General features: G+C 39.9%; 1 protein-coding gene across 3 annotated transcripts in view; it reads right to left on the bottom strand.

The window, feature by feature from the left end:
• The window catches only part of kcnn1a (potassium intermediate/small conductance calcium-activated channel, subfamily N, member 1a), a 56,964-nt gene that overhangs the window by 27,601 nt on the left and 15,790 nt on the right, over window positions 1–13,573 (bottom strand). The gene's annotated exons all lie outside the window — the stretch shown is intronic.

A 13,573-nucleotide genomic window follows, 5' to 3' on the forward strand; every position in this document is an offset into this window, starting at 1 on the left:
GGTGACAACAAAGATCGGATGTAAGAGAAGCACAGTGAGAATTCTTGCTTAAGCCAAAGAATCATTCGTAATGTACAGCGTGCTACTTGAGGTTAAAAGCAGCTGAGGAGCAACTTCAGAACCACAGAATGATGTATGCATATATAAAATATTCAAGTCATACTTTGTACATTCTGTTATATGTACATGGACGTATATGGGAAAACGCTAGAGAGAATCGATTAAACTTTTCTTAACTTGTTTTACTTATTTATCATTCAAACAAAATGCTCCTATTTTTCTACTTTGACCCAGTACATTGAAGTCTCTGCACCGTTCTTTCAGGCAGATACGACTGAGTTGTTGTCTCAGTAAGGCAGACAGAAAAATGTTCACTCCATGCAGAGACAGGCAGATTGATACCCAAACGCAGCTATCTGCCTGTCCTGTCCCCTGCCCTTCAGAGAGTCAGGAAAATTATCATAATGGGTTATGAGAACTTTACATGGAACAGTGCTTTTTCAGAAACAAGTCAGGGGTGTGTGATATCACTGTTGGCCCTTTTTATTCGCCTTGACAAAGCATGTCTAATGCCTTTAAATGTGCTGGAGGGAATAAAGGATGGCTCTAATAGAAATTTACTAACTCTGGTCCTGTGATGCTATCGTCTTGTGCATATTGTGGCTCCATGAGAACAGAACTAAAGGTTAAGGATTAGTGCAGCCCATAGTGTTTCTAATCCCCTTTTCTGTATTAAAGAGCTTTATAATCTGTGCCATTAGGAGCTGTCTACATGCTTTTGGAGACTGCACTGGATGTACTTTCAAGTTAAAGGACAGGAAATACAGTACAAACAGATGCTGCTATTGTAATAATGGCAATAATGATAATGATCTTGCTTTAACAAAGAAAATAGAGCAGGGCTTGATCATAATACAAATGTGATTGGCAATTTACAAACAAACAAACAAAACAACAAGCAAACAAAAGCTGGTTGTATTTAGTTTTGTCCAATCGACACAAAATGAATTGTTTCAGTTTGAAAGTAATTACAAAAACATTAGACCTTCTTAGATATTCTTTGCATCATGGATGGCTTTCAAATTCATCAAGTCAGTATCAGTGTAGCCAGAAACTTCTCTTGTCTAAAGCTCAAGATCAATAAAAAATAAAAATCAAAACCAAGGAAATTGTCTGTGATTTTTTTAAAAAGAGCTTAAACATAAAAGTATTTCTAGAGAAAGGTCTAAAAACGTAGACGTCTCACCACAAGTGATGAAGAGACAGAAGATCAGAATGGTTTTTGTTAAACTTGTGTTCTCTAACATGGACATGATATAATGTGTTAACAGAACAGGCATCCATTGTGTGGGATAGAACACAGTCACACATTAAGGTTTCAGCTGAAAAAACAGCTACTAAATGATCCAGTATGGTAAAACAATTTTAAAAAAAATACTAATAATAATAATGGATTAGATTTATATAGCGCTTTTCTGTACACTCAAAGATGCTTTACAGTAGATCCATTTGTACTTGGTGATTGTAAACTACGTATGTAGCTACACGTGCCCTGGGGCCGATTGATGCAGGCGTGGCAGCCAATCCGCGTCTACGGCCCCTCTGACCACCACCGGAACAATCACACACATTCACACACCAGTGGGTACCTCACTGGAGGCAAGGTGGGTAATATATCTTGCCCAAGGACACAATGATGGGTGACTAGGGGAGCGGGAACGGGAATCGAACCACCGATGCTACCACTGAGCCACTAGCACCCCGCCCCTAATAATACTAATAACTAATTTTGGTGCATATGTTAAAACTTCCAATAACAATTAGTGTTAGAAATGTCACTGAAACATTAGTTATACAAACAGAAGATGAATGTTGTTAAATTTTACTGAAGAATATGACAGTAACCAGTCCATACGCTCCTGACAAAGCAGCATTAAACTGTGTGAAAATATTGTTGGATCAAACTGAACTGAACTCCTGCAATAAACTTGTATGTGTAGTAGGTTCTAAAAATACATCCAGTCTTCACTAATGCTCTACAGTACATCAGCCTCAAGACATTTGGAGATACAAGCAACTACAAAACATAATTCTTCCTTTGGTTTCTAGTGTCACAACATGATGTCACTCATTTCCAAAAGAGACATTCCCTCTTTTGTGGGAGAAGTAAAAAACCTCCTGCTCTGACCTCTGAGTATTTTTAGATGCTTGATGTGTAAATATGGGTCCTGGACTCCTGTATCTAAGAAAGAAAGCTAAGACAACTACCTGAAAGGTGAAGCACTTTTATTTGTCTCTTATGTTTCAACAACAGGGCACTTCAGAATGATTCTCACATAAAATATAAGAAGCATTAATAGAATATTTAAAAGCAGCGTAAGAATATATAAAAAACATTTGGATATAAATTAAAAATAGAATACAAAAAATGAATGAACTCTGAAATAAAAGAGTAATGTACAACTTCTTTTGTGGTGTAAAATGGCTAAATGAGTAAAACAAATGTGTATTTGTTTCTTGCATCTATAAAAAATATATTTTCACAGTTTGCCTTCCTATATTAACTGAGAAAAATATTGAAGTGTTGGAATCCAATTCTGAACCTTCACTGTATCATATGAATTTGAATATCACGCACACATCAGGAGCAATTCATCATTTATTCTGCAACTGACTGCTGAGCTGAGGTAAATGAATCAAAGAAACAGACGACATACTGGACACTGACTTTGAAATAAGGCATGACTTTCTTTTTACACTTAGAATTAAAGCTACGTATCAGTGAGGTCTTTCAAAAGTGTCATAACATTTCATTTGTTTCTTCCGAATAGATTATTGTAAATCTTAAAGTACTGTCTCCATCATAAACAGGGCAAAATGTCACATGAAGAAAGTAGAGTCAAATTACAATTAACTGGACATTGACTGTGTCAATAGTGTGGTTTGGTACAGTACTTGAAAAATATATTTAGCTACATTCCATTACAGCCATTGTGTGTGACATTTATGACACACAAGATGATGTTGCTTATTTTAGTAGCTGTTAACAGAGGTCCCACTGCACAATTAGAAAATATTTTCAGTGTGGATTCAGTAAGTAGGCTGAACTGTACCATAAGCTCACCTACTCCCTGACCTGAATCCTTCCTGTTCCAGACTGGAGAAACCAATCATTGGGTTTCCCATTTCAAACTAAAGAAAGCTGTGATCTTGAATTAGGTAAAAATGACCACTAATTTGGTCTCCAATGACCAATTACACTATGATAGATCAACGTAAAATGGCCGTGTTGTGACAAGTCACAAGACCACAGGAGAGCCTGAGATGTAAAAGGAGAACATCCCAGGACGTGTTGCTCCCAAAACGTAAAAGAACACGATGGATGATGGACACCAAGACGGCAGGGCTGCTGTTACATCCTCAGCTTTAGTTACCTGTCTCTGGTGATCGTCAGCCACCCAACCAGGCCAGGACTGTCCCAAATACAGCAATCATGCCATCAATCAGTGTGCATGAACACTGACATTTCTGTGGGATGATTTAGCGCTGCAGTTAGAGGGACAAATAATACAATATCTGTGCGGGCGTGTTGGTGGAGTGGACAGATTTTGCAGCAGGGAGTCCTCACATCGCATCGCAAAAAACCTCAAAGCACTCAATCATTTCCATACGCTCGACCACTTAACCAGCTAACGAAGCTGGGCCTGGCATTGTCTTAGTTGTCCCCCGATGCTCCCAGAGAGCAGACATGGGGAGGCGGCCGGTCCAGCCGACCAATGGCTCAATTTCATTCTGAATGGCATGCAGCATCCAGGCTCTATGAAATGGAGACTTATAATCAAATTGAAAAGCCTCAGTGCGGAACAATTTAAATGAAGGCAACTTTCTGCCTTTCTCCTTTCTCTCTCACTCCAGCCAGCTCAAATCTAATAGAAAACCTTCATCCATTTATGCTCTTTGAGACAACTGTGCTGCAGTATTGAAGGCTTACATGCTTTAACAATGGAAATGTACATTCTATAATATTCAACTTTGTGTGTATTTGCAAAGTGCCAAGTTGTTTGTGTGTGTTTTCCTGGATAGGTGGGCGGATGTGTGCATATACTAGTTGAACAAACTGAGTCTCAGCCAGGCGTTGGATTAGGTCACATACTGACGCAGAACGTACAGCAGCAAATTAAGAATCCAAGTCTGTTGTATGTGTGTGTGAGTGTAAAATCTGCGAGCCGCAGACAGATGCTGACATGGCTGGCATGAATAGAGGAACATGAAGGTGAAAAGATAAGAGGTGACAAAACGAGGCAGACATCTAGACGTGGAGGAAAAGATAGAGAGCATGAAAGAGAAAGAAATAAATGAAAGAAAAAGAAGACAGCTCCCTGTGTGTCTCTGCCAGCCTCTGGACTGATGGAGAGCTGCAGGCTACATCCTCTGGTTTGTCCCTGCACACTAGACGCTGTCATATTTCTCTGACAGGCCAGCAGGCATCAGGACTACAGCGTCCATCCCTGACCAGCATGCGGATCATTAATCAGCGGCGGTAAAGACGGCAAAACTGCAGCTCCACATTTATAAAATCCTCCATCACGGTGATTGCAGTTGCTGCTGTGACGGAAACAAACAATATATACATGATCTTATCTTGTAACTGCTCCTAATGTTTACAGATGTCTACATATGATGACTCAGGAATAACAATATAAATTACAACATGTCATCTTTATCAGCGTATGTGTATGAATGGTAGAAAGGGAGAGCCTCTGAGAGCTGACTCTTATCGTTATGTACTTCATGTCCTTATATCTCCGCAGGAATGTCTGCTGGTAAATAATGGCTGCCTCTGGCCTTGGGTGGGATAAGTTGAAGCTAATGTAAGTGTTGGACAGAGACATCCTGAGGATTGAAGAGGCGGCCGACGTTCAGAAGCCTGACAGCGGATTTCACATCTGATAAAATCAGCAAGTGTGCAGACGAGCTTCTGGATTCTTAAATTCTGTATTCAAAAATTCTTAAATGATGTTTTCTGTAAATCCATACTAATATAAGTATTTATTGATGCAATAATATGGAGTTTGTACAATATTTTTTACAGCCTATAAATAAATAAATTTGTCGTGTAGCGTATTTATTTATAAAATGAATACATTTTTAAAAAAAGTGTTATTACCTGTCATTACAGTTCAACTTTCTCTAGGTATATAACGGACACTCTAGTTTTTCGATGATGTGGATATGGTTATCATGGAGCCGACAGAGTTTTTGTTGACACTATTAGACCAAAAAGTAAAATCAGAAAACAAGGAGGCTTCATGCTGAACATACTCTAGTCTTACAAGGTGAGGGAATTTTGTGTAATGCAGAAAAAATAAAATAAAATAAAAGACTGAACCCTTCAATTTGAACAAATTGCTCTTGATATTTGTATGGAATACAATGTTTCTGAAAAAACCCTGTTAGTATTTATGTCTTCTGGTCATAAACAAATAAAACATGAATAAGCAATGAATATGCATTCCTAATGACACCAACTACCATGTCACCACTTGAAAATGTAAAACAATAAAGCTCTGTAATGATAATTTCTATTCATTTGGAAATAATTTTTACTGGAATTGGTCGGGTCAGCTTGAATGTCTATCAGCAGTCCTGATGCAATCCCCAGGGGAAAGCTGCTGCAACTCAGCAAGACGAGAAAAAGCAACAATAAAATCTGCATACAATAAATGGCCACAATACTAGAAAAAAAAACAAAAAAACAGGCTCAGCAACACAGTTGCCTCAGGGATGCTATAACCTTTACTGAAGCAAGGAACAATTTAAAATATAGGACAATAGCATTAACTCACAGCAGAAACAAGATAAGACTCTTTAGTCGGCATCACATTCACTCCAACTATGAATCATCTGAAAGATGACGTGGCCGTAGTTAGTTTGTGGCTTTCTGAAAAGCCAGACAGAATATAGATTTTACTATGAGGACCACATTACTGTACAGTAAAAAATGAAGGAGGCCTGTGAAATATTACCTTTCACCGGTAATAAAACACAATAAATGCAGTGCTGGCTTTATACAGCAGCTGCCAGAAATGTGTCGAATCAAAGGAGATGTGTTGGGTTTAATACAGCATCAGAATCACTGACCAGTCAAAATGTTGGTAACTAAATATCAGGCATTTCTTGTACTGTAGCGAGATCAGTTCTACTCATTCTTTTATTTGTGGTGCGTTCAGAGATCAAGAACAAAAAATAGCCAAAAACACGACAAAACAATGAACAAAAAGGACACAGGTACACGCCTGTGGGAATGTGTTATTGTTAGTACTAATAGCACACAGTGTTCAACAGTGACGCAGTGCTATTATAATTAGGACTCAACAAGGTTAGTCCATGAATACTCCTTTGAGTGTGCGGCTCATAAATTAGGTCCTGGGTAGATAAGGGTTAGAATTGTTGGGGGGTAACTTTTCCACTGGGACATGCAGAGCCTCATTAGGAACAATTTCAATCTCCAGCAAATTAAAGGAGGCCATTGTTAGAAACTTTTGTGGATCAGAGCAGTAATAGATGGACTGATCCCAATAAACGGTTAATAGACTGAAAAAGAAGCTGGAATGAAAATGTAAGGGAAAGACTCATCAGAAGCCAGTCAACTCTTGAAGTCCTTTTAATGTGTTCTAAATCTGTCAAACAACAGAAATCCGTTCTAGAAGTTTACAAGGTTAGAAATACAAAAAAATTAGAATAAAAAATGGCAAGAATATAAGATCAGGTTCCAAAGTAATGAAAAAAATAATCAGTATTCTCTGCTCTGACATGCTGGGGTTGTGTCAGCTGGACAGACTCCGTCTTGGTAAAGGTTCAGTATTATAAGCTAGTTTAGACTAGTCAAATAAAAACAACCTGACAAGCAACCAATTAAATTCACAAATTAAACTTTTCAAGAAGGGACTAGAATGTTTTTAAACTAGGAGTCTTAAAATAGCAGCCGGGGCAGTTAGCGGCTAATGAATGAAATAAAATACCTCAAAGCAGGGCAGGTAAGGGTATGTGTTGTGTTAACCCGTTCTCTATAATGTGTTGCTTGACACGTCAAATGAGACATCAGCGGTGATATGTTATACTTTATCACTTCTCTTCTCCTCAAAGGACTCCAGCTCGCTATTTAAAATCACACACAAGAAGTACTCAGGTGTGTTCAGTGTGATTAGTAAAGTTAATCTTAATCTTAATCTCAGTATAGAACGTTGTGTAGCTGTTATATCTGTATAAAAGGTGATAAAAGGCTTCCTGTTCTATTAAAGCAACAGTTCAATCATTAAATAAAGTGACAGCATCTACGGTGCTCATTATTTCTGAATGCTCTATAAATACACGTGATTTAAGTTAAACTGTTTTTTCCCAGAGAATGAAGAATTGCAGAAATTAAAATTCTCACCTCGGACGCTCAAAGCTCACAGGAGGTAAAAGAACAAAAACCCCACTCATAAATAAATGAAACGATACAACAGGAGAAGAGGTAAAGTGCGTGTGTGTGTGTGTGTGTGTGTGTGTGTGTGTGTGTGTGTGTGTGTGTGTGTGTGTGTGTGTGTGTGTGTGTGTGTGTGTTCGCCTGACGGAGGAGGATGGTCTGGAAGAGAGGGGTTGTATATGAGGATGGTGAAAGTGAAAAACACTTCAACTGGTTTCAGTTTAGGACACAATTTAATTCCTGGTGTATATCTCACATTTGATCCCCTGCATGTGTACATCATGTGGACGCCTCCATTAAACCTCCTCGGCATTTGATACTGTAATGAATTAGTGTTTTACCGTTGCAACAATCATCTCTCCCCTTTATCCCCGTACAGGCCCATTAGACTGATTGCTTGATTGATTTCTGATTTGTGCTGAAGCCCCCTAAATAAGAGGCAGACCCATCCAGATACATTCCTACAAAAAATCTGTGAGAAGTTTAGGGTGGAAAGCCTTCTTAGTTTAAAAACACTGTTGTCATGGAAACACATGATCACAAATCACTAATACTAACTTTCTCATCAGAAAGTTCTCCTGGCAACCACCAAACCCAGACGTGCTTTACACCACAGCATCTGATGCTTTGCATATGACTTGGTAATGTATGGCTTGAGCCATAGAAACCGTAACCATGGGCCATAGAAACCGCATTCCATGAAGCTCTCTACACACTGTTCTTGAGCTAATCTGAAGGCCACGTGAAGTTTAGAGGTCTGTACTGAATTACTCTGCACAAAGTTGGCGACCTCTTACCACTGCTCAGCATCCACTGACCCCTCCTACACAAAAGTTCATTAAAATCTGTTGACTATATTGTTTTTTCTCTCCAACAAATGTGAGTGATCACATGACCTCCACCAGCTCTTATTTATAGGACCATTACAAACAGTTTATAATTAGTTTATAATTTGACGAACTGCATGACTGAGGCTTTTCTAAAAGCTCATGGCAGAATCGAGTCTTAATGTAAATATGTACAGTTTCATTCCATGCATATACTGTAATAAGGTAGATTCATGGTTTGTGTTCTGCCGGTGATTGCACAAGTAAGAGAGAATTGTAGTCTAAATCAGAATATAGTGTAACATTATGTAACATTAGGAGCTGCGTTAGATCAAATGAGTCATTATTTACTAAAGGCTCCCCATATCAATTCTTCATTTTAACTTTAAAACTACCAATGAAGTTTGTGGTCAGAAGAGAGAGAGAAGACACACACAAACACACAAACCACAAACTGTAGTCTATGTAGACTTCATCTTCATTAGGTGACAGTTCCCCTGGTGGCTATCTGACATCCCCACAGGACCACAGTGGTCGTATATTCACCACTGTGGTTATTACCCTTAAGTACCTTATTACCCACTCCATAACCCCACAATTCTTATCTCTTATCAAACTGTATTCACGACTGTGAGAACCAACAGCAACGCGGCTCAACAACCTCTTATTTGTGGGCAACTGTAAATTTGTAAAAGAGCCATCTGTAAATTCAAGCTGAGGCAGTTTCTTTCTTTCCTCGAAGCAGAAACATCAATAGAGGGGACAGCGAAGTGAGGACAACCTATAGAGCAGCTTAGATCAATAGCGCAACAAATTCAGTAAAGATTGACTGGAGGGTTGCCTGGAAACGTCCCACCTTAGATATATGACAGAAGGAAAAGTCAGCCTAGTATTAAAGTAGTGGGACAAGATAGAGCAATGCAGAATCAGACATATTGCCATTTTTAGCATTTCAATGATTATATTTGAAATCAGACTGTACATTAAATATCTGTGATATTCCAATGGGAAAGTTACTGAAACGGACAAGACGAAATCAGAAGTTCTTAGTTTCACAGGTCCACCTTTACCATACATCACCTGGCTCCAGCTTTCTCTGCCTGGCTTTGCATGGACTAAAACTAATTGAATACCCTTATCTGGCTGTGGAGCCTTGCCTCCTCTGATGAGCTGGAGGCCAGCTGCAAAGCATTCACATTCACCATCAGTCCCAACACAACACAACCATGCTGCTCATCATCACACAGTCCTGTTTAAAAGCAGGTGAAGCAAAATCAGACCATGTGCTGCTCCGTGATAGTCAAGATTAGGTGTCTTCCATGCTGCTGCATTAGGCCTACATGTCACATGATTGAAGTTCTGGGAATTGTGTTAATAACCTACGGCTGTCTTTCCTTTTTTGGTTACGAAATTAAGTGCAGCAGTTTTCTAATGGCCCCTGGGTCCTTTAGAGTAAATTGATTCTATTTTAAAAGCCTTTTTTTTTTCTTCTTTTTTTTTTTTCAATTTGACAGAGAAGAAGATGTGGCTGGGGGAGCAGAAACCAGGAATTGAAAATGGACTTTCTCAAAGGAAGATGAGTAAGAGATGGAAGGCAGCGTTTGTCTGTCAAAGGGTTAAAGATACGCAGCAAACAAAAGGAAAGAGCAGAGACTGCGTGGCGACCCATGAAGGGGTTAACAGTCAGAAGGATGGCCGATAATAGAAGCTGGAGCAGCTGTATAGGAACTACTGCACAAAGAGAGCTACACAGCAACGGCTGAAGCAGAGAAAAACACAGGCTGGGAGAGTGAGGGGGGAGTCGAGGTGATCCATTTTTCAATTCTCCAGTCAGTACAGTCTGAACCAATGAAAAACATTCAATAACATTTTATGGCTTTTTTTATGGGATTCATTGACAGTACGGCAAACAAACGCACATATTTGTTGCATTCACCCTTTAATAAAGATGACTGCAGATGCCTGCGTGGTCATTTAAAGAAAAGACGGTGAGGAATACCAGAAAGACTTGAACATGAGGAAGATATGCCTTCCTCCCACTTGTCATTTACTCTTACACATAAATGCTGGCTCAAACATGCAAATGTACACCAGTATGCAAACACGTACTTGGAAATAATTCTGTGGAGCAGATGTTATTCTGCAGCTTACAACTACGGTTGCCAACCTCAGCAGGTCTTAAACGCAGCACACTGTTGCTGTGCTTGAGAGCTGTTTCTATTCTCCTGCTAGGTGATGTGAGGTAATGACGGGGCGGGGGTGTGTGTGTGGGGGGGGGCAGCTTCATTCAGCTCGTCCTCTGGCTCAGTTTGTAAAGCCGCGGGCTCGAGCTGAGCCAGTTTGGCTGGAAGAAGGACCAATGAATCACTGAAACAGTCTTCTTCTTCTTTTGGTTTGTCCCAATAGGGACAGGCTTCTACTTGTTTCTACCTCCGCTCTTGTAGGTCACCAAATGTTCTTGTCTCTTCTGGAAGAAGGTGTCCACTAATAGCCATGTCCATACTTTTTGTAGTCTACCTCCAAGTTCTTTTCCTGGATGCCAAACTTATCCATCACTTTTTCATCACCTCTATTTCCTTCCCCAATATGTGCTTTAAAATCTGCCCCAACCACAAGTCTCTCTCTCCAGAATGCTCCGACTTCTTCTACCGCCATCCAAATTTCTCTTTCTCCTCCAGTTCACATCCTACCTATGGGGCATAACCGTTAATCATATTATGCATAACACTCTCAAGTTTCACCGTTATCACTCGATCTGACACTCTTTTCACCTCCAAGACACTCTTAACTAACTCTTCTTTTCAAATGAACTCCATTTCTCTTGCCATCAACACTATAGTAAATTAACTTGAATCCTGCTCCTAAGCTCCTAGACTTTTCACCTGCTCTCCTGCACACACAGTAAATCTATCTTCCTCCTGATCTTCATGTCAACCAACTCCCAAACTTTTCCTGTCATAGTCACCGTATTCAAAGTCGTTATTTTCAGATCTTGGGGCTTTCCTTTCCTCTTCTCGTGTCTGAAAATCTTTGACCCACCATAGCTGAATTTCTCTGCATTTATCCGATCTTGGGACCAGCCGACAGTTGACACCAGCATTTACTGCAACAGTAACATGTATATATTCAACACCCTATATATAAACACATTCTCAGAGGCCTCCTGATTAAAGGCATTGCTAAAATCGAATTCCCACAGACACAACTTTTGAACAAATGCTTATCTATAAACAGTAAAAGGAGTAAATCTGACCAGATGAGGATCATTTGAGGCTTTGTCTTCTTTCCTGAATAATTATCCAGAGGAACAGTTGTGTATCATATGCTGTAAATGAAATAGGATGGTGATTCAGGGGATTAGCAGTGAAGGTCTGACCTGCAAGGAGAAGGAAGCAGGGAACTCATGAATTTGCAAACACACATGTGCTCACATGGGCACGGCCAACATGCACACACTGCTGCAACAAGCTAACGCTATCCGTACTGAATTTTACAATAGAAAAAGAGGTTTTTTAAACTGGGATTGTGTGAGCACAGGAAGATGAGCTCACACATCTCTCCCATCTCATTACTGCAGTCGTCACTCCCATCAAACGCTGAGACTAACAAACATTTGAAAACAGCCACCAGGCAATATTTAAATGACTCAATGAAGTCACACATCTGCAATATCATAAGTTGTGGAAAAACACACACACATTTCACACACACACAATGGCCATCACTGCGCTAAATCTCCTCATCATTGGAATGAATTACAAAATATGTGCTTACAGCTGTATTACTCACACTCTCCTACTCTTTTGTGGTGTGATCATGCCCTAACAGAGGGACATCCCCAGATCAATAACCTAATTAGCCATAAAGCATGGGCATTGTGGTGATATATTGTATGCCTGGCATCTCTTGGCCAGCATATCACAGGAATTACCATATAAATGAACTACAGTCATTCATTAAACAAAGAGGCATGGTTGGGACTTGGCATCTAGCGTAAAGAGAAAGAGAGAGAGAAGAAATCATAAGTTACAACACATATTAGAAAGTAGAAACATCACGAGAGGTCGAGCAGTCAAGTTAAAAATTGTACCGATGTTCTGGCAGAGCAAAAAATGGTGTGTGTGTGTGGGGGGGGGGCAATCAGCAGCAGAGGAAATCCCCAACACACTTTCTATCCAGTCTTTGTATTCAACTGGACTGCAAGTAATTTAATACGCTCCTCCTTGTGCAGGTTCAGTCAAATGAGCACTATTTGAATCGCTTTCAATTTCTGGTGTGTGTTTGTGCATGTGTGTGTGTGCGTGTGTGTGTGTGTGTGGACATGCAACACGCAGGCCTCTAGTGCAAGTTTGCAATGAATCATTAATCCTGAAGATGTCTTCTTCTACACATGATTCCTTGACCGAACTCAACACCCCCGAGAGAGACTGCTACACAGTCCCAGTCTGATTTCTCCATAGCAACACACATGGTAACGCAAATCTATTTCAGATCAGTAGTACAGAACTTAGACATAATGGGGAGAATAAAAATAGGGGAAACAATGATCGATCATTAGAAAGACTTCATGTTAATACTTCCTCCCTGTGTGTTTCTCACCGCGTCCGAAGCTAAGAGGCCCCACGGCTCATACCTGCCCTTCTTTGTGCGATTGTAATCACGGATCTGCAGCAGGGTTGTCATCATGTGAAGAGGATGTGAACTAGGATTTGTCCCTCGTCTGACATTTCATTTTTCTCAGCGGGGTATGTTTGCTTTAAAGGTGTTGGCTGCCCTCGCAGACCCAAACACAGAAGGCAGCGGAAACATGAGCACCTAATGAGAGAAAAACAAAGTGGGGCCCTGCTGCAACAGCAGAGAGATGGCCGATAGAGAAAGTTTAAATGAACATTATGTTTCTCCTGGCATAAGCCCGGCAGTAAATCATAACGCTGTAAGCAGATCTGTCGACACCAATTGTTCGGAGTGCCAGCATTCAATGTTACCTCATCATTATTGGAAGGCCAGTGTAAACATACAACTGATAAGATATACTGCTTTAAAAGGGAGCCAGCAGCGCAATTACCTCAGCATTTTAATTAATTTATACAGGAAGAAAGCTGTAAAACTCATTCCACTTAAAATAAGCCATCTTCAAAATATACTGAAACAAAAAAAATAAACAGATAAAAATGCAAACTCAACACTTTAAAGCAGTAAACACTAAATACTCAAAGGAATCGTAACTCTTCTTACGATCAGAGTGGTCACTACTGGAAAACTGTAGCTGATGATTAAT

Source organism: Antennarius striatus, chromosome 18, assembly GCF_040054535.1.
Source record: "Antennarius striatus isolate MH-2024 chromosome 18, ASM4005453v1, whole genome shotgun sequence".
Classification (NCBI taxonomy): domain Eukaryota; kingdom Metazoa; phylum Chordata; class Actinopteri; order Lophiiformes; family Antennariidae; genus Antennarius; species Antennarius striatus.